The 27,492-nt window shown below is 37.7% G+C and overlaps 1 protein-coding gene and 1 long non-coding RNA gene across 2 annotated transcripts in view; both read left to right on the top strand.

The window, feature by feature from the left end:
- TTC29 (tetratricopeptide repeat domain 29) overlaps positions 1-27,492 on the top strand; it is a 125,827-nt gene that overhangs the window by 88,228 nt on the left and 10,107 nt on the right. The window lies entirely within an intron of this gene.
- LOC135446828 (uncharacterized) lies at positions 2,021-21,015 on the top strand. Its single transcript, XR_010439898.1, has 3 exons — positions 2,021-2,055; positions 2,462-2,519; positions 20,693-21,015. It is a non-coding gene; the product is annotated as an uncharacterized LOC135446828 (long non-coding RNA).

Genomic DNA, 27,492 nt, shown 5'->3' with positions numbered 1-27,492 from the left:
CTATCTGTAAACATTTTCAAGTATTTGTCTCTGAGGATGCAAGTGTGGGACCTGCTCGTGTCTGACACAGTCTCAGTTAAGGGGAAAACTTTTTTTCCCCCTGACCTTGTGAACACTGTACACAGAACTTTGTGGTCTAGATATTAAGAAGGCTGTTGCATTTCATTTTACTAGATGGAGGTTTCCTATGTGCCTGAGAATCTCAGTTTCCATGGATAAAGCAAGGGCTTAAGAGCTTTTGAAGTAATCATTACTTAGAAGACTGAAGGATTGTGCTCTTACAGCACCTCTTACCTTGTTTTCCTGGAAACAGATGAAAGAAGTTTTCCTCCATCAGTGTTGTTTTAATTGTGATTCTGACATGTCTGCAACTGATTAACTTTGGTTGCTTTATATTTTATTTAATATTTTAAATAATAGTTTTCATTTTAAAAGGGATTATTCACAGACACATTCCCCAGTAAATTCAATTTTTTGTTTTGTTTTGTTTTAATAATCCTAGGTCTTCCTAGATCTTTCCTTATTCCAAAGTTGTCTCCACTGGCTGATTTTGGTGGGGTGCTCTACCCTGTAGGTCCTGACTGCAGGAAATACATATAACACACCACATCTCTGCATGGTGTAACTCCAGAGTGTGCTTCTCTGCATTGGCACAGTGTGAGACAGAAGTGAGCAACACTCCCCTGTTGCAAAGTCACTCTTTATCCTCATTTTCCTGTCATATGAGCAGCACTGTAAGCAGAAATACTTGATACTACAAAGCGCCTTCCTTAAATCAGTTTTAACTGAAACTGCAGCCACTAATGGTATTTTTTTATGTATTGCATGTCACTACAAGGAAACTGAGAGTGTTTCTGAAACTTCAACAGCAATCTCTCTGTAAATGGGAGATTCTTTTCAATTTAAACTTAAGGTAATTCAGAATTTCATGGCTTTATTATGCTTACTAGGGGGATAATTGCTGTTATCATTTAACTGCATTTACATACAAAATCCTGACACAAGCTCAGTCTTTTTTACAACGATGCAGTTATACACATTTGGAATTGCAAACTTTTGTCTAAAAATTTGATGACCAGAGGAAACCATGAAACAGTTTAGCATGTAGCTACCAATCCATAGTGTCATTTTAGGAAATCACAATTTTTATTAATCCTTATGAAAAGTAAGCTCTTTAATAGAAAATTGTTTCTTAATGAACAGAGTTCTGTGGTGGAGAGCAAAGTGTAAGAGGTTTAACATGACAGTCTTGTTCTGAGGGGAATTTTGGTGCTTTTAGGTGAATTCTTGAAGTAATTTATATAGGAAAAATAGCTTAATACTGTTCTTGCCCCCAATTAAATGAAATTGGTACTCTTTCATACACGTGCTTGCTTTAGCAGGATGTGAAATATGAGAAAAGAAGCAATAATTTCATTGTAAGCTGAAGAAAAAGGTCCACAAGCATGAGTCTTTACAAGTAGCTTTGTCTTACTTAAATGACATTTACAGAACAGTTAATTTCCATTCAGCAGTGGCTCTCCATCATTTAATTGGAAATATTCTATACGAAGAAATTATCCTTTCAGTAAGGACCACAGATTATTGCTTTCAGGTCTGGGGTCCTCAGCACAGGGAAGATATGGATCTGTTGGAGGAAGTCCAGAGGATAGTCACAAACACGACCACAGGGCTGGAGCACTTCTCATGAGGAAGGGCTGAGAGAACTGGTTCAGCCTAGAAAAGAGAAGGCTCCTGGAGACCTCATTGCAGTCTTTCAGCACTTGAAGGGAACCTCTAAGAAAGGTGAGGACAAACTGTTCAGCAGGACCTGCTGTGATGAGTTGTAGGGGGATACAGTGTGAGTAAATGAAGATGGTACAGAATGTAATCTTACCCCTAAAGAGTTGCAGCTGAACCAATCACTAAAGATCAGGAGCGGGCCTGATGTTAACAGGCCACACCTGTAGCCAATGAGAACAGTGTTATAAAAGTGGGCTCTGGAGTCAGATGGCTGCTGCAAGGATCAGGAACAGTCAGTGCTTAGAGGAGCTGCCTGTGAGAAACATCGAGGAGGTACCAAACTCTGGTGATGTGGAATCCTTGCACTATAATGATAATAGAACGCTTGATGTATAAGACAACAATGAGTGGCAGTGGTTTTAAATGGAAATGAAAATAGGTTTAGACTGGATATAAATAAGAAAGTTTTTATAATAAAAGTGATGAAACTCTGAGGCAGGTTGCCCAGAGAGGTGGTGGGTGCCCCATCCCTAGAAACATCCAAGGTCAAGTTGGATGGGGCTCTGAGCAACTTGATCTGGTTGGAGAAGTTCCTGCTCATTGGACTGGATGACCTATAAAGGTCCCCTCCAACCCAAACCTTGTGTGACTCTCTGATTATTGAATTTAGTACCCTTTTCCATGAAACTGGGGGAATGTGTCTTTTGACTGCACTTTGCTTCCTTATGTTTCCTTGAAGTTGTGATGTGCTTCATGATGGAGTCCAGCCTGAGCAAGGCATGACTCTTTTACTGCAGGTAGGAGTAAAAAAATTCTCACTCTTCAATGAATTTCCACCCCTCTACAGTCCTGGACAGCAATGCCATGGAGGGTGCACTCCAAAAGAGCACTCCCTCCCTTTTAGCGTTTTCCACCGAGACACCAGGGCAAAGCTGCTATTTTTAATACCCCCTGATGACTGACTGTGGTGTTTTTGTTTGCAAGAGGTGACGAGAGAGCCCCTGGGTACGGGCAGGGGAGCGTGGGTGCCGTGCGGGGCCGGGGCTCGTGTTCAGCCTCTAGAGGGTGCGCTTTGATCCCTCTCGATCACACAACAATTTGCTGTGACAAAAGCGCTGAGCGCCGGCACTTAGGCGTGAGCAGCAGCAGCAGCACGAGGCTCCCGGCGTGTGCAATAAACCACTGCAGCCCGTGCGTGCCCGGCAGAGATGGAACCTGCCTCCTTTTTTGTCACTGAACCGGGCGTTAGATATTCAATCAGCATTCAGATTTATGCTTCAGATGCTCATGAAAGAGGATGCTCTCCTTGGTGTGCCTGTCAGCATTGATGTTTGTGTGCGAGTTTTTGTATTTTGGAGGTTTTTTCTGAAAATATTAACACAAGCATCCTGCCACATAAACAGATCTAGGGAGATCTGAAGAGTTAAGAGATTTGCAATATTTTATTTTACCCTTTGACTTCCTCATAAATCTTTTTTTTTTTTTTAAATATGAAAGGTGTTTTCAGGAACGTAGCTTATCATCTTCCTGTGATATATGTGAGCTTTAAAATGTAGTCTAAATTTGCTGGGAGAAAATAATATTCAGGATCCAGTAATATAGTTGGATTCAAGACAGAATAAAAGGCTTATATTGCTACATTTGATTCAAAACAATGGCTTAATTGGCCAGGAAAATGTAGTTATCAGATGATAAAGATATGAAGTCAAGGGCAAGATATGCCTGAAAACAAGCTTTTTCCTGCCTAAAATTAGGCAAAGTTAATAGGTTAAATTTTGTTTATTGAATAAGAGAACCCAAAGTTGATTGATATAGTAATTTCAGTGTTTGCTATGGCAAATATTTAGCTCATTATCAGTTTTAATAGCATTTTGCAGAACAAGCCTTTTCTTGACATGCAGAAAATACTATTAAATTTCCCTGCATAGATACATTGTTATGACATGCAATAACTACTTGAATATAAAGGGGATTAATAATTTAAAAGGTGTTAACAAATTAGGGCCATCATTAAAAATAGACTTTGAACCATTTTGTAGAAAAATCAGATTGAGGTAATGCTCTGCTCTTATGATAAAGAATTACAGCATTAATTCTGCAAAGTGAACTTATTGCTCCTATTCGTCTCCAAAACCCTGGAGCATTAAAAGACAGGAAGAATGAAATGATCACTGCGTTTTTTCAGGCACAACAGCTCTAATATTTCCATCACAGTTTCACAGCTCAGCTTGCATGGTTGTGCTGGAGGAAAAACCCATAAACGTCATGCTTCCCTTTGTTTTGTTTTTGCTGGTCTTATGGAATCAGGTCGAATTTTTTCAGACAGTTTATATTAATATACTGGGAATTTTGCTTGTACAGCATCTGTGCAGAGTATAAAGCAAACATTTCTTCTGTATAGAAGCTGTTCTTTTCTTGATTTTTAAATGTAATCCCCATGTTCCTTTTGCATTTTGTTTTCCCTTTTTTGCAACCATTGATGACCAGAGGCATTTCAAGGTTGAATTCTTGTTGCTTTGCAAATTATTAATTTGTTTTCTTTCCAACTTGAGATAAACAGAAGTAAGATCCCTTTTGAAGCCTTTTCTTCATTGTTTCAGATTGCATCTATGAAATGTGCAGAAAAATGGTCTTTTTTTTTTGTGCAAGTGTATTAGGAAATACATTTGTGATTCTTACTCATGTGAGTAATCCCTGCCCATATAGTTTCACTGCAGTGAGGGTCAGGTGTGGACCCTTATTTTAGAAATAGCTCAGTCAAAAGATTTAAATAAGATTTAAAAGGCTAACTTTATTTAGTGCTCATTTTCTTGTTGTTTACTTTCATATGCAAGTTGGAAAAGAAAAAGTAATTTATGGGATTTAAGTAATAAATTTCACATTTGAAAGACAGAGATACCAGGAGTTCTTAGGCCCCCAAAGGAAGCAAAACATTTGTTCTCCCCCTTTCTCTTATTCTCACTTGCCATGGCAGTCATCTCCCTTCATAATATTTCCCTCTCATCCCCCTTCCTGAGTTTTCCCTCCCCTTCCCCTTGCACTTTCTGAGACCACAGAACCCAGATGGTGCCCTCGCTGCTGCCAGACCCTGGGGGAACTGCTTCTGTTATATCCACCTCTCAGTAGCTGTGCTAAGCAGCATGCCAAAAGTCCAGTGCTGAGATATGTTTAATTTTGATATTATTTCCTTTCCAGTGTATTTGTTTGTCAGCACCAATTTTTATCCCTAAGCTCAAGTCTCTGATATTGGCAGTGGTGCGACATCGAGTTTAAATAAAACAATGAGTTTCTAGACATCTGATTGTGATTTTAGCAGAGTCAGATGTTGTTAAAGCACCAATCAATAAATGGTTAAAGCATTGTTTATATAGCACCTCTATTTGTGCTAATACTGAAAAATTCATAACATCAGGACATTTTTCAGGCAGATGTGTGTGTTTTGGTGCATTCAAGAAGTGCATCTCCTTTTATATACCAATATAACAGTGTTTGGGTGTTTTTAATTACACAGAATTAAATGGAGAAAGTAGAATATGTGGCAGAGGAGAAAAGGTTTGTGTTCTGATAAAATATAAAATAAGAGTAGCTGTGCTAGAGATACAGTTAACAAGGACTATCAATGATAACAAACTACTAGCGCGTTATTAGCCAGTGGAAAGTCAAGGACAGTAATAGTCTTCTCTGTGACAGAGGGGAGAAACTCTTAATAGGTGACCTAGGGAGGCCAGTGTGCTTTAATGCTTTTTTGGCTTTAGTCTTCACTGAAAAGGTCAGCTGGGATCATGTGGCAAACAGAGTTTACGTGTGCAACAAGAAAAAAAAAATCAGTAAGATCCTAGGCCAGAACAGGAGAAAGTAGGCTAGAGAGTACTTAGAGGAGATAGGTCTTCAAATCAGATGGGCTGCAGAAGATTGATCCTACAACCCTAAAGAACTGGCTGGAACAATCTCGAGGTCATTAGCCATTTCTGAAAACTGATGAAGTTCAAGTCAGGTTCCAGAGTAATGGAAAAAGGCAAACTTGATGCCTGTTTTTAGAAAGGGAAAAGGAGGAGCCACCATGGAATATCAGATAGATCAAATGAAGATCCAGTCTTGGAAAAATACCAGAATCTACAACCAGGTGTTTAACAGATATCTAGAAGAAAAAGAGGAAATCTGCAACAGCCAAAATGGGTTTGCTAATGCTAATTGTGTCAAGCCAAAATAATTACCAAGCAGCAGGACTGCCAGGTAAAGAAGTTAAAATAAGGAGAATATATCTGATATAATCTGTCTGGAGCTTTTGATACAGTGTTATATGCAACATTTATAAGCAAGAAAGAAAGCCTAAACTGCATGAATCTACTATCAAGTGGGTGAATAATGATTATTAAAAATACCTCTGACAAATAAAAGCTATCTGTGCCTGTTGTTAGAAATGGAAAGCTGTTTAGCTTGCTGTTATATAAGGATCTGAGTCTGTACTATTCCTTATCTGGAGACTGGAATAGTAAGTATGCTTTACCTTAGAAGAAAACACAAACTAGAGAAGGAACATAAGCATCCTGTTCCTGGTGGTGCAATTCTAAAGGATCTTGCCAAATTGAGAAACACACGTAATGTTTTCAACCTTATGTGTGTGTGTTTGTGTGAGTATAGATAATCAGGAGTAATCAAAGGCAGAATGACAAAAAAGGAGCAAGTACTAGTTCTGTAGAGGGTGGGAAAAAATCAGGACTAGCAGTAAATCACAAGCTGAACCTGAATGAACAGTGTTAAGCTGCTGTGAAATGTGCAGACATCTTCCTGGGGTATTAAAAAATGATGACTCCTCAAGTAATCCTTCCGCTCTACTCAACACCAGTAAGGTCTCAGCTTCATATCATAGCAGTGCTGGGTTAAATGCTTTATGGAGTATGCAGAGCAACTGGAGAAGGTCCAGGAAGGATGAAAAGGAGCTAAGAATCATGGCCAAAACAAGATATTGATTTAATGGTAGATTTGAGCATCTGTGTCCATAGAAGAGACTCAGGGTAGAACAAAATTGCAGGTCTGAACTTTGTAGAATTTGAAGAGGAGCATAAAATAATTAATGATTTTTCTTTTTGTCCATGATATGTTGAACTAAAAGTAGTGGACTGACAAATTGCAGGATGCTTTTGATTAGCCACTGGGAAAAACTTTACAACATTGTAGGAACTTTTTTCCAGTGGTTTATGAGTTGTCATTATGATGAGAGTGATTTATATATGTATTTGACATTTATATCAGAATACAGGCAGATGCTGTAATTCAGGAGATAAGCCTGTGAAATGCCTATGACAGGATCTCATGGCCTAGAAAAGATAAAAAGGAATGATTTTTTGTGAACAAAAAACTGCATTTTATTTCACAATAAAGACTCATTTGCTAAAAAAGACGGGTAATAAATTTCATTTCTGTGTGTCTCACTTTGCCCATCTGTGAAGTCAGCTTTAAGGTGCTGATATGTCTTGTAAAACAGTTTTCCAAAATACTCCCTGGATTAAGGATATTGAAAGATATTCCTTACCTACTCAGTTCATCCCCTCATCCTTTCCTTTCTGGAAGTTTTCCAGCTCTTTAATATATTCTTATCCATGCTCTTCTCCTCTGCAGAAATCATTCCAAGGCTACCAAACCATCAAATTTTTCCATCCCATTGATTCTGATGGCAACAATATTTATTTTTGCTGGTTGTTGGAAAGCCTGGAATCAGTTTCCTGTTCAGGTTTAATGTGAGGGAGGGCTATGAAGACTGAGAGTGAAATCCACTTATTGGAGCAAAGTATTGCACGGTTTTAACTCTTCCCTCCTTCCATTACCTGTTTCTTCTCTCTCTGGCTAAAATAACAGACCAGCCTTTTTCACCTCTACTTTGCAGCCCAGGACCATTTAATCTCTTCCCATTGTTGGAGTCTTAGAACCCCTGGTATTTAGCATTCAATGATGAGCACATGCTGCAAGTGAAATACCTGTTTCCTCCTACCTGGGGGCAGCCAAGAGATCCATTTTCTCATTCAACATTTGGTGTGAAATGAAACTCCCAAGATTGTTTCTCTTGCTGCCAAGTCCTCCAATATAGCATGATGTTCATTAAATTTTATTTTTTCAATTTCAATATGGTTCCATGTAAACTCAAGGTTAGCCATAGGTAGCTAACAAGTACAATGAATTTGACAGAAATTCTATTGGGTCTGTAGTGTTTTCTTCCTCTACTCATTATTAAGGAATCTGCAACCCAAGAAAGGGCTTTTCAAGGGAAACTCAGCAGATAGAAAATGGGGGCATAGGGTGTATATTGTAGCATATTAAATATTTGAGTATTTTTCCATGTCTTTTGGCCTCTAGAAATCACAAATATTTATAGATCTGAAATATTTATAGATTTGAAAAATGAATTGTGTGCAATGCCTTATGGTTAAACTATATAATTTCAGCAGTTTCATACAAACGTTTAAATTATTTGCTTAGATTTTGGAGGAAGATGAGAAAGAGAAAAGGGCTGCAGATTGATGGAAGTTTTTTCAGAGTCTGACTTAATAAATGTGACAATCAAATATGAGGATTTTTGGAAAGCGAGATAAGTGATGGTAGCCTGAAGGCTGAACTTAATGTCAAAGAGGGTGTTCATGCAAAGCAAAACAGTGTATCTAGTAAACTAGAGAAATATCATCTTTGGAGGAAAAAATCTCTAAAGATTTTATGCCACTTCTAACAGGCAACAACAAAAAAGCCCTGGCTGTACCTCAGGATATGATCAGTCTTTTTGAACTGGATTTGTTCAGTGCTTTTTTGTTCTTCAGCGCTGTCTGCAAGCATTCCCTGTCTCAGTCATAAGGCTCAGAGTTTGGCAGTTTTATTTCTTTGTTATATTTTCATCATGTGAGATAAAAAGTCACGGATGAGTGATATAATGGAAACAAATGTTACCTGTGTCTGAGCAGGAGAAAAAAGCCCTCTGTTGCACTGAATCCATGCTCTTATTCTTTCATTAAATTGTTTGAAATTTTTTGAAAATGATAGGTAATTTTTTTTTCCTTCTCTGCTCAGGCAAACTGCCTCTCTATGAGAAAGGGAGCTCAGTAACCACCTAAGGAAAAGCATTTCTCAGGATAGCTGAGGTTGAGACTGTTGTAGGCATGATGTGTTCAGACTCTGTAGGAGAGGATGAAGGCTGCATCACTCTCGAGTAGCCCCTGGAGGTTAGCTCAGAGCAGCAGTACAGCTTTGGAGGGAGCTGTCAGCCCTCTGGGCTACAGGGATGTGCTCTTTTTAATAAGTACATTGCACAAGACAGTACCTATGAGGTAAAGGGCATTAAAGGGCATTTTTTCACAAGAAAGTATTTTTTAAAATAAGGATTAATAAGTCCAAAGCTGCACAGTTAATTTGTGAAAAATACAGTGTGTTCAAAATACCAAGCAGTCCTGGATGTTTTACACGTGAATGGAGCCTAAACAAAGTACATTCTACAGAGGGGAAGTTTGGTTCATCCCTTATTCAGAGATTTGAATTTTAGCTCTATTTGTTTTCACCAGCTGTGAAGAAGGGGATTAGTAATATGAATATTGTTTAATTCAGTAGTGTCTCTTCAGGTAAACAGTATTTAATTTGATTAGTCAACATATTCATTTTTGTGGTGGAAGAATTGGGAGAGCTCCTTGTTTAAAAATAGGGAATAACAGTAGGTCTACATTTGCTAGATATCACAATGCCATATATCTTCCAATCAGTTGCTTATCAGAATGTGGGATGCAGCAGATTTTGAGGGTATTGTATGTAATTTGTACTTTCATTTGGGTTTTTTTTTTAGTGCATGGTTATGGCAAACACTTCTTATATATCATGTCTTTTTCAAGTTCAGCTACTTCATTTAGTTACTGAAAGGTTAGTCTCTTTTCTTGGACACATATTAGGTAAACACATCAAAAAGTTGCTCAAAAATTAAAATGGGACATGATGTTGTCAACATATTGAGCAAAACTCAAATGATCATGACCAGCAATTGAGTGAGCTAAATCAGACAATACTTTAAATATAAAATGGCATTACAAAGAGTCCCTTAGTTTTTCTTTTACATATTTTCCATTAATATAAAATCTTGAAGTCTGGTGTTCATAGACATGATTCACTGACTTGCTCACTGAATTTGGGCAGTGGTAATCAAAACATCACTGATGAACTGGTCTCAAATGAAACTGCAAGATTGCCTAGTTTTTTATTTGCAGAGAAATGCATGTGTGCCAGAAATGAAGGATGAGGTTCTGGTTGTCCTAGAGTTATTATGAGTGGGAGATTATACGGACATATATGGTAGTGATGAACAGAGATCAGAGAGACCCGAACATCAAGGGGAAGGAGAAATGGGAATTAAGAGATCAAAGACTGTAGAGGAACTGGAGGGAGAGTTGGCTTTGTCTTCCCTGCCAAAAAAGGTGCGTTTTTTGTGTGAAAAAACTAACAGTAGCTGTATTTATTTTGCTGTGGAAGACAACAAAAGCCTTGTAGCTTTTACTGTGATGTGGCTGAACAAGTTCAATTGCAGGAGTGAACTGTAACACCTCTGTCCTTTGTATCCATTTTACCTAACAGTAAGGCAATTTTTAATGAATGAACAGGGAAAAAAATTACTCTGTCTTTGCTTGATTTCATTGAACACTATTTGGAGAGGAAACGCATAACAATAAAGAGCAGTGTAAATTGGACAAAAGTCTAATTTTCATAGTAGGCAAAATTTGTCACCACAAGGATTCAGACTACCAGAAATGCACGTGTAGAGCAATGTCTGGAGAAGAAAAGGCACTGAGGGTGTGCACTATGTGATAGGAATTTATTTCACTCCATGCCACTGATTTGCTTTGCAAATGTTGACTCACCTTTTCTCTATGATGCATCTTTTTCTCTTGTTTCTTCAATAATCACAGAAAAGCACAGCTATTCATTAATTCTCTTATTGTTTCAGGAAAGAGATCACTGAAACCTAAGGTCATATCTCTTTAATACTGGCTACCTATAATTAGGCAGTGAAAACCATACCTAAATATTTAAAGCATTTTGAGATGTTGATTACCCAGAACTCCCAATGGAAATATACACTTTATTTATAAGAAGCCTAGGGAGAGAAGGAAATGTGTCTGATTTTTGGAAGTTTGGAAAGTTTATGGTAAAAAATCGTCTGACCAAAATGCCCCAGGTACAGTTGATTCTGATTCTGAACAGCAGTATTACACCAGGACCATTCTTTATTATCTTGAACTTCTTGGATTTCAGTCAAAGATGTGAAATTAAATGCTTAAATGGAGCAATCCAGTTTTAAAGACCCTTTCCATAAATTATAGCTTTTCATATGCTTTCTCATATAAAATTAATTGAGACTTTTAGGAAACTTGTCTACAATTTCCTCCTCAGTAGCAGACAAGACTTTGACAGAAAGCTTTGTATAAAGAAGAACCTGTGAGAGCACAGCTATGCTGGGTCATACCCTACGTTTCCTTTATCAAAGAAGTTTCTCTGGAAGGAATTTGCACAATAAGAATACTTTCATGAGAGTAAACCCACCAGAAGTAGAGTTCATCATGCTTGAGCTATGTTGGAAACAGTTGTTTTAGTTTGGGAAGTGTTTTAGCTCTCTTAAATTTTCATCTGCAAACGTATACTGGAAGGAAATGCATCTACCACCAGAGAATATGGTGTATAATTCTCATTTTTAGTACCTGAAAATGATTAAGATAAAAATATCCTTATCCCTAATGTTATAAAGCAATAGTAATACAGCTAAGCTGTAATAACTTTGTCTTCTGTTCTTCAGGATAGACCTCCGAGTAGCATCCTCTTGAATTCACAGCAAAATAACAAGTTTTTTAATAGAGTAAATTTTCCTCTAGGATTATGTGCTTATGTCTACTGCCAACCTTATCATGGGACTTGATTCTTTGTTTAGTATAAGTAGCATTGGGATCACAATAAAAGAGAAGGCTGGTCTCCTTTGCTGTCTGCAGACTAGATTGCCTTAAGAGACATTGAGACCGGTAGAGAAAAAAGAAATTACACTGATCCAATAGATATACTGCTGAGAGGTTTCTATTATATTCTTACCTCAGACATTGTACCACCATTAAATTCACACTTTCAGGCCCTGGGAATCAGGTCAGCATGACAGAGAAGTTTGGCTAAAATGAATCTGCTATATTAGTTTTTGTGAAAATGATTAAGCTCTGCAGGTTCGAGATCAGGACTATTTTTCAAGCAGTCATTGTTTCAAAGCTAGGCAAATAAACCCTGATAGAAAGGAGAAAATCATAGGGAGTCTGACCAAGATGAAATTGAGTATCAGAGTAAACAAACTACCTGAATACATGATCTCGAGTTAGAAAGCAACACAGAGTCATTCATTTGGCACAGTTAAAAATCAGCTGGCAGGCAAATTTTTTTTTTAAGTATTTTTAGTAGACTGCCCATCAAATAAGCATAATTATAATCAAAATTCTTACAACGTTCTCAAAATTCCTAAAGGCAATCAGCTCCACTCAAATTAGTAACTTGGATAAATCACCATTAATTAGCTAATATAAGCCAGCAGGTGGTTTTGAGCCCAGAGAGATTCCCTGGTTATTTAAATTATGTATACTATACTACACCAAAGATAGAATAAGTAAAAGGCAAAAACCAGGCACAAGTCTGCTAAAAAATAAACAACAACAACAAAAATGCTCTGTAGGGAGGGTGCCTACCTAAGGTCTTCTCCAGCTCCTACATCCTACCCAGAGCAATACAAGATGTCTTTGACCCTCAGCTCAGATAGTGTCATCTAGGAATGTTCTGTATGGTTCCTATTTCAGCTCTGAAATATATGCAGGAAACAAAATCTGCAGTTGCTTGGAAAGGTTAGTTCTGAAGAATTTGTGATTACTAGGACAGAGAAAGCAGTGACTCCCTTTTACAGAAGTGCACCACTGAAACCACAGGGATAGCCTTGTCCCACACACTTTCATCCCAAAAACAGCGGGAGATGGTTTTTTGTGAGCTTTGTAGGCATTTCCAATGAATAAATAAAATTACATCATTTAAAAAGATTAATGTCCAAGGCTTCTGGGACCAATGCTGTTGTGGTCAGTTGTGGACAATAACTGTTAGGAACCAAACCAAACACTTTCATATTAGTATGTCAGGAGAAACTTAGCCTCTTTTTTTCAAAATACTGGTACCAATAGTGTCGTGAAATCCAGAAATTCTTTGAGAAATCTGGCTCAAACCTTCCTACAAAACTATTGTCTTTCAATAACTCCTACTTGCACTGTGTTTTATCCTAAAACTCTCAGGGATTGCCATAAAGTTCTGTCATAATTTTCTGCCATGCTTATGCTTGGTAGTCATGCAAAATTGAGGCTCAACTGTGTTTTAGAGTCTGTGATTGAAGAAAATGACATCGTGTAGGAAGAAACAGCAAGATCAGTCCAGATACTTGTATTTGTCCCACTGAAAATCTGGACAGTGAAGCAATAACAATACTTAAAAGCTGGCAGGGGTTTTAGTCCTTTAACTGAATGATCTACACGTCTGGTAGTAATATTTAATCCCAAAGCATGCTCTGGGATCACCTGTGCCTTTCACATCAATCAGCTCAGTGCAATGTTGTGTTTACAAAGAACTGAGATAGTGTCTCATTGTATTCCTGCCTCTGTGTCTGCCAGAGGCAGGAATACAATGTTGCTGATATTTTCTTCAGGCTGAGTGATGTATTTTGAGGAACTTCTTTTCATACATTTATGCAGGTTTCTGGTCTATCCCCCTTTTTTTCAATGTAAATGATAAATGCATTATAAACCTGTTGTCCAATAAGTGTTTAGCATTTTCATTCAAACACAAGTTACAGTAAATTGAGTCTGTTCAATATGACAAATAGCAGACGAAGAAGGTTTTTCATTGCCACATTATGACCCAAATCCTAAAGTTATTTTTCTAAGCAGAGAAAACATGAAGCCTGTACTTACCTAAGCCTTCCCACCTCACCAATAAACACATAGGAATTGGGCTTATTCCCACATCAGTGGGGAGTCAAGGCAGTTCCTGAGTTACTTGAAAAAGCCTTAAGATATGTTAGCAAAGTATGTAAAAATGGTAACAACCATAGCTAATTGTGTAGGTAAAATTAATTCCATGTAGGTAAAAGTAATATCACCAATTTTTAAAAAAATATGTCTTGCATTTTGTTTTAAAGTACCTTAAAAATTCTGTTTTTCTGGGCACAGTACAGAAGTATACAGCTGTTCAGGGGAAAAAAAACCCCACAGACTTGTTGTTCAACACATGCAACACTGCCCTTTGATATCTTTTTTTGGACTTTGTAATAATGCTGTAAGTACCACTGTTCCCAAATATTTTATTTATAAAAACTGTCCTCCCACAGGGCGGCTGCAGATGATCTGCAAGCTGAAGACCAGCCTGCAAACTCCTCTCACTCTAGGAAATGGTGCTCCTATTTGTAAATATCAGTGCTTGCCTTGGGATTTTTAACAACTGGTGTGCTCCCAATTTCAGTCTATACAGCACAAGATCCAGCCCTTGGGTAAAGAGTGGAGGTGACAGTTTAGTGTCCAGTCTTTCCATGGCAATGCTGATATGTTCTATTGTTGCTAAAACCATAGAAAAACATTTATGTGGGCACAGGCGGGATTGGTGTTTTTCTCTCAAGAAAAAGTACTCATATCTTGGAGGGATAGCCACTCACAAACCATCATTTGTTAGTAGCTTTTGAATGAAAGTCAAATAGGTGTTAATGTTCAGAAAATATCAAGTTTGATAGAATGAGTTTTAGTCACCAAAAAGATGAAATTGAGAGAGTGATAAAAACCCCTGGTTGTGTTAAGCAGAGGTCATTTAAGTCTTGTTTCCTACATGGAACAATTGGAAGAGCTTCTCTGTAGGTTTTTTATGCTACCCCTTCTCTAATCTCCATGATTAAAGATCATGCTTTTCTAATACTAACATGATAATATGGAAAAAAGACTGTAGTAAGCTGAATCAAAGCCCTGTTTAGCCTGATGTCTGTCTAGCAGTGGTTAATAGATTAGGGAAAAATATAAAACCAGGAAATTTGGAAGGAGGACCTCTGTGTGGTATTCTCTCCATATCTTCAGCAAGAAGTCAGGGACTTCTTGAAGAAGTTGGATCTAGATCCCATTATATTTAATAGGCTTTCCTGTGTTTGTTCATGAACCTATCCAGTGCATTTCTGGTACAAAACTGGCAGCCAAGGCACCCCATTGAATTTGGCAGCTAAGATTCAGCTTCCTTGGATCTGCCCTTAGCCCATTTTTTGCAGCTTCATCTGTTACCCCTCAACTTTTGCTCTGCAAGAAAGTAAGTTATCATTTCTCACTCATTTTCTTTGTGGCACTCATGAAAATAGACACATCTCTTTATATCCTGCTATCAGTCATCTTTCTATCAAGCTGCAGCTTCCAATCTCCCTGTGCATAAAAGACATTTTACATACGTGCATCAATTTGCATTTATCAACACTGAATTTTATCTGATGCTTTATTGCTTCGTCATAAACTCTTTGTTAAGTTCTTTAAAGTTTTGATTTTGATCACCTAGTACAATTTTTTGTCAGCTGTAGGTTCTGTCACTTTGCTGTTCACTAACATTTTGAGTTGTTTGGTTCATTTAAATGTTTACAGAACAAATTCTGCCTTGGATCCCTGTTGAATTCACTACTGATGTTTCTCCATACTGAAAATCAATCCATCTATTTTTATCTTTATTTTCTGCCTTTAACTAGTTGTTAATCCAGGGAAGATATCTGAAACATTCTGGGAATCTAATCAACCAGGTAATAGTCATTCAGATCTCTTGTATTCCTCAAAAGAAATCAACCTCAGGAGACCTCTGCAGAAGTGATCTTGATTTCTTTTCTTCATTATAACATTTTAATTTACTTATCTACCATTATATCCTTTATTAGAGTTGGAGCTAATTTGACTGCTATGAAAGTCAGATTTTTGCTGGTCTCTCCTCCCATGGCACATTCTTGCTTTTAATTAATGTCTTGTTTTGCACTTCATGTCACTCTTGTATTGAGGCTGATTTAAGCAATACCTTTGTACATGTCCTTTAGACCTCTTGAGCAAATACTACTTTCTTGCCTGATTGGTTTCTCAGCTTGTTCTAATCCTGCTCTAACAGTGTTTTGGTTTGAGACTGTTCCTCTCTTATCTAGAAAATAAAAATGCTATCTCTACTGAAGGTCTTCCTTAGTCACCACCATCCCAAGAATACATTTCACCTTTGTGGTGTTCTCTTCTATTCTGTGAGTTCTCATTCAACTTTTGTGTGTGTGTGTGTTTGTTTTTCTGGGGAAAAAATAAAATGCAATTGTGCTTTTCCCCACTATTTCATTCTTAGGGCCACAAATAGAAATAGGAGAACAATGCAATCTGTGGAGATGTGATGCTTGATATCAGTGCTCTGTTATTTTTGTGTGGGCATCATAAAATAAATCACTGGGTTAAGTTGTACTTTTATGCCCATACCCTGAAAACTTCCAGCTGTTGTATTTAAAAAATTCTCTCTGATATCTTGGCACCATGAAAGTTCACACTGGAGTTCAGTTTAAAGCCAGGCAATCATCAGCTGTCCCTAGGTGCAGTGAGGGGATCGAGCTGCTCTTCGTGTGCTGCAGCAGAGAGCAGCTTTCTGTGTCAGAGGCAAATGAGCAGGACACAGTGATTGCAGAACAGCTGCAACCTCCTGGGCTATCCAGGGGAATTTCTGACAGGCATGTCAACCTACAGATTGACAACCTACTGATTCTGCTTTTAATTAAGACCTATATATTAGAGACACCTCTACCTTCCTTCTTGTGTTTTCAAAGTTCAAGGGAAGCTTCCCCACCAATCAGTGTCAGAATACAACATCATGTGGTTACTAAACTTTTTGTCACTTACTGGTTTTCCCTGTATTGTCTTGTTTGTTACTTTTTTGGAAAATAAAAATCTGTATTGTTAATGACTATTTCCACTCTTTTGTCCTTCATCATCTTTTCACATTTTTGCTGTCTTCAGGGTTTTCTTTCATCTTTTCTCTGCAATGCTTTCCTGATAGGGACTTCACTCCTTTTTCTCTCCTCACAGCACTGGTTAAATGATCAGAAATGAAGTTTGATTTGATAGTGAAGTGCTGTTTTATGAATTTAGAGATAACATCCTAATTGAAATGGGAGTGGAAAAAGAGGCTTATTCAAGAATATTGCTTTAACTTGTCTGCAGAATTAGATATTGGAAGAACATTCAAACCTCTTTGGAAAGCAAATGGAGGGAATAGTTCAGTGAAAGTGTCTTGGAAGGCTTTGGGTACTTGAGAGAAAGGGAAAGACAGAAATAGTTTGGAGTACATAAATGTGGTGAGACAGTAGAAAGCTCCAGCACTCAGAAGGAAAGAGTTGTATCTTCTGAAAGTTTTACCTGGTAGCCCAAAAAGTAGGAGCAGAGATTTGAAAGAAACAAAAAAAAAAAAAATCAGTTTGTGATTCTTTGTGGGTCATTTTTGCCTGTTCTTCAGTTTGTACAGGAGTTCTGAAAGGTTCTAGGCTTGCTGGCTTCTTTTGGAAATTTCAGAATATGCAATGTGTGCTCTGTGGTGTCTTGTGTGAGTTTCTCAAAATTACCTTCAAAGCTAGCATGTTACATTTTTGCCAAGTCATATTTTCTCACAAGTGTATGATGTGTGCTTGAATTAAGATGTCATAATTTATTTAAATGCCTGGAAAAAAAAAATGTCCTTTTCCAACAGCTTACCTTTTAACCCTTTGTTTCACAGTGTCCTAAAACTGCTAGTTTTTCTATTTCCTTTCTGTATATAGTGATGACCTACATTTATTTTAAAAAATACAAAGGAATAAATGTAAACTTTGATATTATACACCCTGTGGTTAATGAAATTACTTGGAAAGTTTTACAAAGTCAGGATTTAGTCCAGACCTGAACCAGTAGTTTGGCTTGTATTAGGTTGTTTGTTTACACTTATTTTTGGTGAATAGGTATGTCCTTAGCAAATATATTATATACAAAACCATGAATTGGCATTGTCTTACTAATTTTAGTTGTCCATTAACAAATCCAGAACTCTTCAAAATAAATCTCTTATTTCATAATTTAAGCTTCTCTACTAAAACTACTTTTAAGATGCCAGTGGCCGTTGTTTGTATTGAATTGTAAATAATTTGTGTGTGAGATTAAACTTCAAATGAAGTTACAAAAAAATATTTTGTTTTGCTAAAGCATTGCTTAAGAGCTCATAAGGGAACTGTGTTGTAGATATTTCTAGCTGTGACATGTTCCTATAAAATCAGAAAACAAATTTCATACTAAACTTGCCTTTTCACATAATTGTTAATTGTGAAGCTACTTTGCCATTACAAATAATAATTTTAATATAAATATAAAAAGGAAATGTGTATTTGAGATGCCTATGCTTTTGAAATAGGTGAACTTAGTGATCTGTAACCTAACAATGACCTAGAAAACAGTAATTCCTCTTTCTGAATGCCATAGTATACCAATTCTTGAAAGAAAAGTACAAATAATGGATGCAGGATTGAGATCTTCAGTGTCAGAAAAAAGTAGGAGAGAATATTCCTTTTTTTGAAGTGGTATTGCTTCTCACCTCTGCACTCAGAAAGGGTAAAGTCATACAGAAGGAACTAAATACTCATCACAATGGTCTGATTAGTTTGCATATGGATAAGGTGCAAAAATGAACACTTAGATTTGGATTAGTATTTGAAAACTAATCTGACGTGATGTTATTAGCCTATTAACAATTATATTAACAAATATCGCTACTGGTAAACAAACATGCAGTCTGAAGTTCTTACCCAGAAGGAAACGCCCAAAAACTGACTTCTCTCTTCTTTCAAGTGAGCAAACTTTGCACATAGGTTCAAAATGTTTAATTGAATTACTATTAAAATTGAAATCAATGACTAGAAACAGAATCTAGAGCAAACATGCACAGCAGCTCACCCTAAAGGAAGAAATATTGGGCCAATGAAAGCAACCTATAGAGAATGGGAAATAACAGGCATGTGCTGGCATATTAGGAATGTCTCTTCATAGATGTGCAAGTTTTATTTCACATTGTCCTCACCCTTCTCAATAAGAATGACTGATAGCTCCACTTTGTGATTTCCCAGCTTTTAAGAGTCTATTTTTATTTATTTTTTATGACCAACCTTGCACTTGTTAAATGTAATTTTTGCTTTATGTAACATAGAAAAAAGCACATCTGCAGTATGCTGTCCCATGAATTAACAAAAATGACTGGACATAAGACAAGAAATCCTTTAAAAACATATGTTCACATTAAATATCTGGGCTAGCTCAGTAAAGGAGGTCTTATGGGGTCATTTTTGATGCAGTGCAAGTAAACCATTTCTGCTCTTCTGGAATAGTTTCTTTCAGGTTTATATTGAGCTTGTATAATGACACATTACATAAATGAGGGCTTAGTTTGTACATTAGTCTTTTACATCTTGGATTCTTACTAAATCCTTGTTTTTGCTAACTTGATGCTTAAGAGATATTGATTTCTGCTCCGCATGCCTATGGTGTTTATTTTGATATGGCTGGGATTAAAAACTAAATTAACACGTATAATCAGTTTTCTTAGAATAAAAAGGGTGCTTTGGTACCTTTGGTTACATTCTTCTGAAGAAAAAGGAGAGCAGAAGAGATGTGATAATAAAGGGATCAATTTATTCAATCACTGGGTATAAAAACATTAGCCCTGGGAAAGGCCCTTCCTCTAAGAGCTTTAGCTGCCCAGTCTCACTTGTGTGGCACAAAATAATTTGCATTTTTAGAGAAAATTCACGTCTTCTGTGAGCTCTAGTGAAACATGAATAAATTGCTTTCTTTTCCTCTTTTTCTGATTTTATAAAGCTGAATCCATTAGGGGCTGAGTCAAACTGTAATGAAAGAAAAGCAACAACTGAGATGAAGGAAACCCTGGATTAGATTTCTTAGTAGTCCAAGCCCAGCTGTCATGGCCTACGTGTCAAGTTAGTAGTCTTTGGGGAGGCCTGGCAGTACATGTGAATATTTTTCTTTAACTGCTGTGTTACAACAGGTCTCTAAAGCAGCTAGGAATTAAACAGAGATGCAGAGATTAAGAATTAAATAGAGCCACAGCAAACATTCCACCAGAGAGACTTGCAGTGGGACAAGTAAACCTTCCAGGGCTATTCCCCACTGCCATGCCTGGCAGGCTCACCTGTGACCTGGAGACTCTGAAACCTCCAAGTGGGGCTGTCCTATTCCAATTTAGAGCAATGGATTTTGTCTGTTACACCTTGTGAGCTTTGCTGTGAGGTAGGACTGTGTTTTGATCAGAACGTACAGAGCCCAGCATGGATTTTAAACCAGTTACTGTTTTTATAAGGAAGACCTGGTGTCAAAGCACCAACATTCCTCTGAGCACAGACTTGATGCTAAATTATCATATTACTGGTACCCACAGTCTTCTACCTAGTGCTTGGAATTTATCCAGCTTCCAAAGAGACTCTCATATCCTCCCAGGAGGGGCATGATGGCACAGTCAAGTGCCCCGGACTGTAAAAGATTCAGACACCTGAAATCATTTCAAGTTCACCTTTCACTTTGTGAATTTGGGGAAATCATTATATTTTCAACCCTAAGATAATCTCATAACAGATTTCCTCCATTGTGGGAACAGTTTATAAAAAAAATTAAATCTGCCAGAATCCCTATCAGACTTGTGTCCTGGGGGAAAATTCCTTTCTTATTTCTCAGCTGGTGGCTTTGCGTGATTTCTCTCATCTTAGGAAAGCATTTCAAACCAGCAGCAGCTGGTGTCTGCCTGCACTTCCACTGGTGCCTTTGTGAGCGACAGAACTGAGCAGTAATACCTAAATAACCCTGTTTCCTTTTCTCCCTTTGCATTGTAGTTGTGGACAAGATCCAAAAGAAGCCAGGTCACCATTGCTGCTCTCCTTCCCATGCCTCCCCTCAGCTCTGTTAAGTGTCTGCCCTGCTGGGAGTACCTGCTGGTGACTCTCATCACTGTGGTTAAGGAGTAGAATGGGAGGGGACATTTTTTACTTCATGAAGACATTTTGCTTTCCTGCTGCATACTTCTAATCTCTGCTGTTCCTTGAGCAAAACAGTGTGACTGGTATGGCATAATTCAAAGTGAATTTAAAATTTCTGAAGTCAAATGTTTTCTGAAAAGATCTGTTTTGAAGCAATTTGGCAAAGCTGACATAACCATGCTAACTTCAGTGAGCCTGCATTGGCTGCATCAGTTGAGAATTGGACTCAGACTAGCCAGAGCATTTATTTTTAAATTCTAGCTTCTGCTGCTTTTTCTTAAAAGTCTCTGTAGTTCTCTAACTTTCTAAAGTAGCTCACAAGTCTTGTGCTACTGCTAATAAAACAGAAAATCCATTTCCATTTTTCAGTGTAATCTTTTTTTCATGTGAATCTATTTCTCATCAAAAGAAGCGAGTGACTGGCGTGAAAGCTGGAGCTCTCTACTTAGCTGTAAAGACAAGTCTTGGTCTTTCAAGTTGTCACACCTTGTCTGGGAGAGCCTGGCCATAAATTCAAAAACTAGGAGGGAGAAACTAAACACCCTGGGTTGCTGTGGCCAGCAAAAGTATTGTTCCCAATGCCTGGTGAGGAGAATTACATCTGATTTGTAATTCTGTGTTTTCAATCTGTTGGTAAAATCAGCAACAAAAGCTGAGACAAAGGGGATTCTCCCAAGTGCCCATGGGAAAGATGTGTCCTATAGCACACCAGTGTCAGCATGGTCACTGCAAGGACCCTGCATAAACCAGGGCCTTTATTTCCAGCAGCTATTTTTGTTGGTTATTTTTACAAGATAAGTAGGAGCACTTTTCTTCTCAGTCACAAGAAAATTGATACTTCCATAAGGGATTCCATACCTTCTTTTCCAAGAACATCATCTTCCAGACACTTCCCTACATCTCCTCAGGCAGAGAGGATACACTCATGCCTGGGGTGCCTTAGAAGATGTAAGGCTAAAGTCAGGTAAGGAGAAAAAAAAATCTCCATGGCATTCCCCTTTTTTTTTTTTTTCTTGTAACAGATGCATTGCTGGGATTTCTCTGCTTTGCTGGCTTCTAGTTCTGCACCCAGATGATGCCTTTGGCTAAGCTCATGAAAGACAGTTTCCTAGGCAAAAAAACCTGCATTATAGAGACCTTAGATGATAAACAGTTTTCAAGCCACCAGGCAGAGAGATGGAGGTGGAGATCACTGGGGATGTTGAAAGTCTCAGCCATGAAAAAGTGCTCTTACAAGTGTAATTCTAGAAGGGCAGGTAAACTTTCAGAGACCAGAAAACAGCAGAGCCAATCCAAAACATAAAGAATGAGAGCTGCCAAACAAGAAACTCTTAACAAAATTACACAGGATGCTCATGTAAAAATACAGAGGTAAAGCAGAAAGAACTAAAATCAGAGATATTTTAAGTCAGAGCAGTCTGATACTGAATTTGAGCCTCAGTATGATGACGGCTTATGGTTAAGCAAGAGGACGTGTTTAAGTAATCTGTGTTTCCTGGCTTTCCTCCCCTGGGACACCTGTAAGGAACCTGAATTTCAGGGAAAGGAGTGCTAACCACTCTGTGACAGCCAGGTCCTTTGAAGACACATCAAGCTGCATATTCAGTAATAAATATTACACACTGCCAGTGAGCAGCCTTCTGCTCACTGTTTTGCTCAGTGGGTAGAAGATGGTGTTCTCAAAAGGCAGGCACATGAACTGTCCTACTATGCTGTCTTGCAGGTTTTAATTGTGTTTTTATACCAAATATTTAACAGATAAAGAGCACTATGTCTGAGTAAAGGAAAAAGGATGAGGTTTTATGTGTAGTCGTACACAAAAGTTGCACAGTAAATGCAAAAAGTAAATTCTCCAGCAGAGTATTTAAATTTACAGTACCAAGACTGTAGTGAACTGGGGGAAGACAGCAAGAATTTTTCAGTGTAGTAGCTTTGTTATGAATTGGTGTCAGAATTGTAACTGTGCTTGAAATCTGTGTTTTCACAGCTACTGTACTTTGTTTATTTACTGAGCAACCAATATACCTGGCTTCACTTTTTTTTTTTTGAAAGTGAAGTAGCCATGATAATTCTGCTCACAATTTAGGAACAAATATGCTGCTTCTGTTATGATCAATATGTTGTCAGAAACCTCAGCCACTTACTGCTTCTTTGAGAGTAGATTTCATTCATAACTCTAAAGATACGTGTTAAAACTTTGATGCAATATTATTGAGATAGACACATTTCAGTAAAAGTCTATAGGAATGCCTCTAAAATACTGGTAGGTGCTCTTTGAGGCAATAAACTGCCTCTTCTGTGAGCCAGGTAAGGATTTCCTTTCATATGGATTTCTGAGTAGATTTCAGGCTTGATCTTTAGTGATAGGCAAAGGTAGAGGTAATAGAAGTGTTTTTATACTCCTTGTGTGTTCTCACCAGCTCCTCAGGGTAACCAAGAGCAAGTTTGGCTTCTACCACAAGAGTGAGCAGACATCCTTTGCTCAGAAGTTTGCTTTCTCTGCAGGTCTCCCCAGGACTTGTCCTGCCTTTAGGAGACAGCAAGTAGGTTGCAGTTGTGATCATTCTGCATCTGGGTGGGGACTGAAAGAAAAGAAACCTTTCTCTAGGCCATTTGGGAATTCTGCTTTGGCTGTGGAAACTTTGATTAATGAGCTGGGCAGATGCTCACCTGCTTTGTGCTGCTGGAAAGTTTTGCCTTTGACTGAGAATATTCAAGACCCTAAATGGCAAATACAAAGTTGAGCCAGAGACAAGATGCTGTCCTGAAATTTTAGGCTAATAGTTTGGATTTATTGTAGAACTTGTTGACAGTAAAGGTAAAACTATAAGCTAAAAACTGGCAGCAATTTTGTCCAGGCTTCCTCATGTTTGAAGTGATGATCTTGATGATTGTTTTCCAAAGCTGATTTTTCTGTGTTGCCAATATTTGTGTAGAATTTTTGTGATCTCTAAGTTCCAGATACACAAAGGACACAGTGTCATATTTTGGCCTTGAGAAAAATCCCTGGTTTTCTATCTACAGTCAACAATTTGACCTGATAGGGCTGTTATTTAAACTTGTTATTCAACAAATGGTTTGAGCAAAAGATGTTGCAGATGAATGTATAACAATGCACAGAACTGAAAAAAGTAAGATCAAGAGAGATTTCCATTGTTGTACAAATGTCTGGAACATGCCCAAACTATGTAAGAGAGGAAGATTAATTTGTCTGAGAACTGCTGAATATGAGTAAGTAAACAATAGAAGTTATTAGTCAGGGAAAAATTCATATTCCTGTTAGGTTTTCTCACCCAAACCAGAAAAACTTTGCACTTTTGTTATAGTGCCATAGTCTGAGTAGGCTCTTCAAAAGCTTATAAAATAAATTCTGCTTCTCATTCATAAACTTGCCCATCTTTGAAGCTTTTATTCAGAGAAATCTACCTGCTCCAGTGTTTGCTGTAGTTCATTAAAGGCTCCCATTTGTACTCATAAAGACTCATTCATTGCCCTGAATAATATATATGGTGTGCTGAAAGAGAACAAACTCTTGCTTTTACAATCTAAATTAAACAATTTTGTCTAATAAAAGAAGCACTGTCTCACTTCCAGTAGGCCATAAGCCCTGAGGGTCTTGTATTTGTGTGTTTATTATTTATTTATTTTTGCCAAATTGTCCTTCAAGGATCTGAAAGCTGAGAGAACTGAGCCACTTAAATAGTTTCTTTCTCTGCCTGCTTAGAAAGACAGAGGCAAGCATGGGCACAACTGTACTGAAGCAAATACTCATCCATAAACTTATTCTAAAATGCAATTGGATGATCTTCTGTCTTTTTCTCAGTCCCACCTTCTAACCTTCCTCATCTTGAGAGTCCATCTCTATTATGTGTGGCTTTTCCAAATGCCCATGATTAATAACTGCTGTGATTCATTAGCCTGTGTTGTTGGCAGTGTTTCCCAATGGGAGCATTTGCTATCTAGGGATAGTCCATGATTGCTCTGCCTCCTGCAACAGTAAGATGCTTTCAATCTAATGCTCTCTCCATGTTTTAGCATAAAATAATATTAAGGCATCCACATAATGGAACTGTCTGAAGATCCATTTTATTAAGCACTGGAAGAAAATGTGTGTGTGTGTTTGCATGTGCAAGGGATGCATAATCAGCAAACCTATTTCACCAGAAACATCATTTCTGTGAGGGTTTCACGTAAAGACACAGCTATTTTGAGGTGTAGTTCTTTGGCTGTGAGCATGAAAAAATACTCCACAGCCAATATCTTACCTAGTGCAATTAACTTACTCAAATTATATACAGCCTATTTGAAGAAGGAAAAATGGGAAACAGAGGTAGGTTTATTGTACTTATTCCATTTTGTGGGTATTTATTTTAAATGCAATCTACCTCCAAGTACAGAGCTGTGTTGCTCTTAAAAGATTGCTGCTTCAAGTTGCTCCACATACCTTAACATAGCATGGACCCTTTTTACATTATATGATCAACTTTTTGACAGTGCAGGGCCAGCACAGCTAATGGAATAATAGCCTGCAGGGTCCAGCTAAATGATATACGAATATAATCAACCTTTGTGATGACTATTCAAAAGTAATCCCTTTAGCTTTCAACTGCAACATATATTTCAACCAGGCAAAGCCATATGAAGAAAATCTCTGCAGACTCCACTGATACAATATGGCCTTCATATCCCCACAGTGTGTTTGCTGCTCACAGTGAGTTTTAAATTTAAGGTAATGGCTACTGTATATTCATGTGAGCATAGAACAATACCTTTGATTTGTTGGAGAAATGTTACATTAGCTACCAAGGGCCCTATTCAGTAAACTTTGACACAACCCTTATATATGGTTTACTGCTTATTCTAAATGGAATGTGCCTGATAGAAATGGTTTGCATGCCCAAATTGTACAAATTCATTAATCTTTATATTAATGAAATCTCCAAGTACAACTCCCTCCATTCCACGAGAACCAAGTCAGAAAACATGGTTAAACAGGTAGGCCCAACAGGCTTCTAAAAGGCATTGCGTCAATTTTCATTTATCAAGACAGAAAAATACATCGGAAGATCATCTGCAAGTATGGGATGAGCATGTTGTTTGCGGTCATATTATTTTCTGCTCTATCTGTATTCCTACACCATTACATCATTCTTCAGATTATATAACTCAAAGCAGCTGTGTGACCTTTAAAAAGGCAAGTAAATTTTAAAATAAAATAATGGGTTCTATCTCATCAGATGTGTATCATGGTAATACATTAAAATAGTCTTGCTTTCTCTCCCTCTTGTGACAAAATCTGCACTATTGGCTAGGGGTGGATCTGAATACATGTAAGTAACTCTGTTAAAGGAAAATAGATGTCATGAAAATGCTGTGTTGCCTTGTATTACAACTTTTGTATGTACACTATAGTCAGAGTTCAGTCTCATCAGCAGGAGTTGCAAATAGGGCCGTGTTTGTATACAGGCACCTGAATCCATGTGAGAACATAACAGCATGGTACCATACCTTGTTTGAGGTGATGTGTTGGAGGATTCTGCTTAAGCAGGTGAGCTGTAGTGGAGGAGTAGGAAAGCCTGTGGGCTTTTGCTCTATTTGTTGCCATGGCACTTCTTGAGCCCACAGGAAACTGCTGCATCCTCAGCATCCTGCAGCAGGGAATTCCAGTGATGAGGTGGCAGTGCACAAAGTCCTTGCTTTGTATCCTAGCCCACTACCTCCCACTTTCAGTAGACCCTACCTCATTTTTTTATTTGGAAAACACGGTGAAAGATGGTTTCTGGGTCACCTCATGCTTGCTATGCTCACTCTTTTGTCATCTTCTCAAAAAAAAATTTTTTTCAAACTAGTTTCAGCTGAAACTATATACCTGAAACAATAATCCTCTTATGACCTCATCACTTCATGGAGTTTTCAGTGGAATTCTTGTTTAATAAAGTCCAGCAGTCTTTGAATAATGAAACTTTGCATTTGAATGGATTCCCATCACACAGGCATGCAGTCTTAGGTGTTGTCTGTTTCATTTTCTTTATAATATTTTGAGAGAATGGTGCCTAAAATTCCTGTCCTCTCTGGAGTTAGTTGTGGCTTCAATCTTTGTGGATGTGGCCTTCTTTCTTTTGAATGGCTTTTCACTAATCATGTAATGTAAAGGAGCTGCAACCCTTCATTGTTTTCTCCCAAAAAAATCATGAAATAATGAGATTTTTAGAAGTGTAGCATTCTGTAGATACACACATGGAAGCAGAAGGAACAGAGATGCCAATTCTAGCTGCACTGAAAATCCAACCAGACAATTTAAATTATATTTTATCAACAGCAGTGGTAATCTGTCAGGGACATCCTATTATGATTAATTATATTTACATTCTATTAATACATATTAATGTTATCTCCACATTTTGCACAATAAGATGGAAGGAGAATGCTTGATAGTGTGATCTGTGGTGGTATATATGTATTATCATTATGAATATGAGATGCTTTTATTGTTTCCAAATAGCATAGGCCAAACAAATGCCAAGAAAACATTTATGGCTCAGTATTCCATCAGTTATCCTTGATATGCTTAATATGTGCTGGGAGGGCAGAGCTGTTAATCAGCCAATAATAGCTTGGTGCCTAAGTGTGAAGGCAAAAGGCCGAAAGGTGCACGA

Source organism: Zonotrichia leucophrys, chromosome 4 (assembly GCF_028769735.1).
Source record: "Zonotrichia leucophrys gambelii isolate GWCS_2022_RI chromosome 4, RI_Zleu_2.0, whole genome shotgun sequence".
Lineage (NCBI taxonomy): Eukaryota > Metazoa > Chordata > Aves > Passeriformes > Passerellidae > Zonotrichia > Zonotrichia leucophrys.
This window is presented reverse-complemented; position numbering and strand designations above follow the sequence as displayed.